Genomic DNA, 6,000 nt, shown 5'->3' with positions numbered 1-6,000 from the left:
ATTTTGAAGGCATTTTGAGAATAATTATACTAATAAACCACCTTGTTTGAAATGAAATATATGAGTACTGTGCAAAGTTCTTTCTTTCAGGGACAGAGTGCTGCCTGATACATCAAAGGTATCCAATCATACTTCCAGCAGAATTTTGGAATATATCACATGTCACAAACAGAAAATGGAGTCGCTTTTACTTGGGTATGAATTTCGGAATGCAAAACCAATTTATTCTTGTTTTGATAGTTTGAGATACACTGTGCGTGGCATCGTGACACCAGCCGTCAGGACATCTTTATGCATTTTCCACAAAGCTAATATTTGAAAAATGATCACTGTCTCCCAGGTCCCGGGAAAAATACATAAACCTCCAAGGTCTGTGTAAATTATTTCTAACTAGGTCAAGTGCCCTGAGTCCCTCAATACACATTCAGCACCTTTTCTGTCTTTAATTTCTCAACTCATCTACCACATAGAAAATGTGATAATTAGAAATATGTAAAGGTGTTGTGAAAAATGACTTGCAGAACTGGAATATGATTTTCCAAATTATTTTAACCCATAATTGTTTTCCTATTAATTCACCAGTTGCACAAAGAATACACCTTCATACAGCACTTCCATATACACACAGGAAGTTGCATTTGTACATTTCAATCTCACATGTCATTAAGCTGACTTGTCAGTGAGGATTTTACTATGAATCCTTCATTCTGCAGATGTTGATCCTAACCAGGCTCAGGGTCAAAAATGAAAGTGACTCAGTTCTCCAGACCCTTTCTCTTCTAGGCAAGAAGGACGGCCCTGTGATTCCTTAGAGTTGCCAGGCAACCACCCTGCCTGCTCTACTCAGGTGACTGTCCAGGGAGGCCTGTGACACCAGGACAGCTGACCTGAGGCTGCAGGTGTTGGCCTTGTGTACCCACGTCTGCTATTCTCACCTAGGTGTGATCATCCACACCTTGGGTGTGAACTGATTTTGCACTTGGAGTGTAGAAAACTATGCTGCTGTGTGAAAAATAAAGCAAACACTTTTTTTTTTTTTTCCCGTAAAGTGTGAGCTTCAGCTGAGCTGAACATATGTAATGTTATGTGAGGAAGGAAATGCTAATGTGCAGTTAAAAGTTCATGAAAATAAAGATGCAATTTTTAGGAGAGGAGCTGACTCCTCTCCCTTGGAAAGACCAGTGAACTAAAACAAGTAGAGATAGAACTTTCTAGAATAAAATCCAAAATGGACTCGCCACAAAACTTACATTTGTTTGATTTTTAAACATCATTACAATTACACACAAACCTGTTCAGGCGCTTGGTACTTGGCCTCCATCCTCCCAAGCGAATCGGTCAGCAGTGGTCATTGGGAAGTTGTTTATTCAACAAGTCATTCATCCAAGAATGTACTGAGTGTGAGTGTGCGTTTCTTGAGCGTGAGCGGGACACTGTGGCATCTGCCTTGCCCAGTTTGCAGTCTGTGAGGGCACAACAAGGAAACACATGGCTCTAACACGGACAGATTCGGGTTATGTTTGTGGTAAGGGCAGAGGGCTGGCACGTGGGTTTGCGTTTTCTGGGTTCCATGCATAGCAAGAGTGTCCTCAAGAGGAGGACAAACTGACCGCCTGGAAAGCATAATAAAGCCACTAGCTCAGTGAGCTCGAAACAGCCACAAGAGCAAAGAGCCACGGAAACAGAGTTCACCTTGTATCTCCCTTATTTGTCCAACGATCCGAGTCGTGAGGGATGCACGGGAGTTTGTCATCAGCCAACACTGTACTTTGCCAAGAAAGGCATTAAAACAACTACGACAGGACTTCCCTGGTGGCGCAGTGGTTAAGAACCCGCCTGCTAATGCAGGGGACGCGGGTTCGAGCCCTGGTTCGGGAAGATCCCACATGCCGCAGAGCAACTAAGCCCGTGAGCCACAACTACTGAGCCCGCGTGCTACAACTACTGAAGCCCACACACCTAGGCCCGTGCTCCGCAACAAGAGAAGCCACCACAATGAGAAACCTGCACACCGCAACGAAGAGTAGCCCCCGCTCGCCGCAACTAGAGAAAGCCTGTGTGCAGCAACAAAGACCCAACGCAGCCAAAAATAAATAAATAAATTTTAAAAACAAAACAAAACAAAAAAACAACTACGACAATATACTATCTTTATCAGTTGCCAAAATAAAGGACACGTTAACACTAAAAAGGAACGAAGGCTTAATCTCAGGATCAGGGAGCGTCACCTGCTTTCTGTAAATCTGGCTTTCACGAAAGCCTCCGTGCACTGTCCTTATTCCTCTCATTTTGGGGGGGCAGGTGGAAGCTTAGCAGGGCCAACAAGAACCTGTGCGCCAGCGTCTGGGAGACACGCCTTCGTCGGCCCGCAAGGGTGGGGTTAAGCAGCAAGGGGCACGGGTTTCTAGTTCACAGGGACCACGCTGGCGGCCGTGTGGAGGAAGAGATGAGGGGGCGGGGCTGGAGATGCAGGTACAGGGAGAGGTGATGGTGGCCAGGACCAAGGTGGAGCCCCGGAGAGAGGGGAGAGGAAATGAGAGGGGGCGACCCAGAAGGCTTAGAGGTCGAGGTGATGGCATGGGTGCTGGGAGGGGAGGCCCCGTGGAGGATGTCCGTTCAGGTTTCCACACGGTCTGCTCCAGCTTCTCGCTGGCTTTTTTGGTCTAAACTCTTTCACTGACGCCTTCCATTCTTCTGTTTGGAGCCAGAGTCCTAGAACTGCTCCTCCCTCACTGCTGCCCCCGACAGCCACGTCCTCCACAGCTTAATCAACCCCTCCCCACCTCCCAGTGAAGCCGTTCGTCCACGCTGGGGACCCCCAGCCCTGACCCGCCGTGTTCTCAGAGGCCCCTCTTGGCCTCGCTGCTCCTGCCCAATCAAAAGCCACACCGAGGGCTTCCCTGGTGGCACAGTGGTTGAGAATCTGCCTGCCAATGCAGGGGACACGGGTTCGAGCCCTGGTCCGGGAAGATCCCACATGCCGTGGAGCAACTAGGCCCGTGAGCCACAACTACTGAGCCTGCGCGTCTGGAGCTTGTGCTCCGCAACGAGAGAGGCTGCGATAGCGAGAAGCCCACGCACCGCGATGAAGAGTGGCCCCCGCTCGCCGCAACTAGAGAAAGCCCTCGCACAGAAACGAAGACCCAACACAGACAAAAATAAATAAATAAACAAATACTAAAAAAAAAAAAAAAAGCCACACCGAGTCCCTCTCCCCCTTCCGTGGCCCACACCCTCCGGCCCCGGACATCCAGGTCAGTGCAGGGGCTTTGGGACCCCGGGCTTCTCCTCGGCTAATCCGACCAACACCTCCTGGCTGGGTCTGTCACCTCCTCACTCCCATCCCCCAGAGCCTCCCCTTCCCTCTGCGTCTAACCTGGCATCAAGCCTGCTCACCCCACTCTCCTTCCCCCGGCCCTTTGTAGAGCAGCGTAAACCCCAGCGCCTCTGACCCCGCACTTGTCCCCAAACTTCGCCTCATCAGAGGCCTTCCAGGCCGTCCTGATCTACACCCGCTCCTTCCCCTAAGGTCACAGTTTTCTCAGTGTCCCTCCTAGCACTTCACCTCCACCTGACCTCACACTGAACATTGATCTAGTTTACCGGCTGTTTCCCCACTAGCGCGTGGGTTCCATGGGGACAGGGGTTAAACCCCCAGGGCCCGGAACAGTGCCGGGCAAACAGAAGGTACTTAATCCACATCTCTTAGTAACCCCCTTCCCCTGCCCTTGCAGAATCTTCTCAGGATTTCCCCTCCACCTTGGGGTTTCTTCTCAGAACCCCCAAATACACAACCACACTCTCATTCAAAGCCCCGTCACCCAACAGGCTCCGCCCTCCGTGGAATTCCTTCTTGGTCCACTCTCATGACAGTGCCTCAATCTCCCTGGAGCTTTGAATATTTGCCCCTGCTCTGGGTTACAGACTCCTGGAAGCGCGGGAGCTGACTCCTCTCCCTTGATGGGTCGCCCTTGAGCTTCTGCGTGCCCACGACGGCACCCAGACCACATACACCGACGAGCAGCTTGCTGGCCCTTCCGCCAAGCGGCCTGCATCCCGCTGAAGTCTATGCTGTTCCCTCAGTTTTGGTGGTTCTTTTGCTGTCCCCGAGGTGAAAATTGCCTTGAAAATTGTACCATAGACATATGACACGAATACAGATATTCTTGTATTGATAAAAAGTAAACCAATTGAAATAGAAAGTTGAGAAAAATGACTTGAGATATTTAAAAAGTCATAGACAGGGCTTCCCTGGTGGCGCAGTGGTTGGGAGTCTGCCTGCCAATGCAGGGGACACGGGTTCGAGCCCTGGTCTGGGAAGATCCCACATGCCACAGAGCAACTGGGCCCGTGAGCCACAATTACTGAGCCTGCGCGTCTGGAGCCTGTGCTCCGCAACAAGAGAGGCCGCGATGGTGAGAGGCCCGTGCACCGCGATGAAGAGTGGCCCCCGCTTGCCACAACTAGAGAGAGCCCTCGCACAGAAATGAAGACCCAACACAGCCATAAATAAATAAATTAAAAAAATAAAAAATAAAAAATAAAAAGTCATAGACACAACCAGCTAATTTCTTCCAGTTTTTCTTCTCCCCTGTTAGGTACGCTATTGACTCAGAGAAGCAGAGCTTTAAAAAGACGATTCTTGCCAACCTGGAGCAGAAAATATTAATACAAGCAATTCAAACAACAGGTATAGCAAATCTTGGTGATTCACTTTCCTTAGGAGGAGCTTTTTTTTTTTTTTAAATAAGGGAAAAAATTGCGTCTTTACTTTCATGAACTTTTAACTGAACATTAGCATTTCCTTCAAGTATGCATGGAGGCAACGAACCTCTGTAATATTAGAAATTCCTGTGATTTTGTAAACAACTTCTAAATCTCAGATATTTTTATGCCCATTAATGTTTTTGCAGCTATTGAAATCCTCTTCACTACGTGGAGCTTATGGGGGATACGAGACCTGCTACTAGACAGTGTTATTTGGTGCATAAAGAAGCACATCACAATTTAAAAAAATCTTTGGGTAACTGTATGTAAGAATAATTGCTTTCATTTGAGATCCCAGGTCACGAATGCACATTACTTGATGCATTTATGTGATTCTGAGGTGTCTACAGACTTCATCAAACTGTCAAGGGGGTCATGGCACAAAAAGAGTTAAGAGCCCTGAATCTCACTCCCTAGTTTTCATAACCAGACCCTGGGGGTGCAGGGAACTGGAGCTATAACTTTTTTCTTTCACATTAAAAAACTTGTGGTAAAATGAACATAAATTTACCATCTTCCTGATTTTTAACTGGTTCACTAAGTTCAGCAGCATCAAGCACACGCATATTGCTGTGTAACCCACCAAGGATGAGCTCTCGGGTGGAAATGACTGGGTCTTAAAAAAGGAAAACTTTGTTTGTATGTTCATTGTACCTCAATAAAGCTAAAATTCCAAAAACAAACCCAAAAGGGAAAACTTTGGCTAAGTGCAAATATTTTAAATACTCCTGATTTTAGGGAAACGGCCACAAAATAGTAATGCCCAGTGTGCATGCACATCCCGCCGGAGATCTGTGAGGGCAGAGTGGAGACACCCGTCTAACCCTGACCCACAGCCGGCTTGTCAATGAAACTGCCCCGGCTCTGGCTTTGGGCATTTGCTTCTCAAGCAATGGCTTTTACACTGTTTCCTGCTTCTAATGCTCTGTATCTGATGTGGCACGGCTTGGGGTGGACAGAGCTGGGCGTTGGCCACTGCGCCAGCTGGGCCTGTTCGCTTTCCTTGAGTCTCAGGGTTCCCATTTGTGAAACCAAGGTGGTCCGGGGGGTTAAACAGAACCAACCTTTCGTAGAGCACAGGTGATAAGCAAAGCCTGGGCACTTGGCATTCCCTTTTGCCCCAACATTCAGGTTACTTGACTATTTAGGATGAGGTCATTTCAATCTATTCTATGTAAAACTCAATTTTATTACAGCAAAAACCAAGGTCCAAATATACGTTGCCCTTGTGCT

Source organism: Balaenoptera musculus, chromosome 7, assembly GCF_009873245.2.
Source record: "Balaenoptera musculus isolate JJ_BM4_2016_0621 chromosome 7, mBalMus1.pri.v3, whole genome shotgun sequence".
Lineage (NCBI taxonomy): Eukaryota > Metazoa > Chordata > Mammalia > Artiodactyla > Balaenopteridae > Balaenoptera > Balaenoptera musculus.
This window is presented reverse-complemented; position numbering follows the sequence as displayed.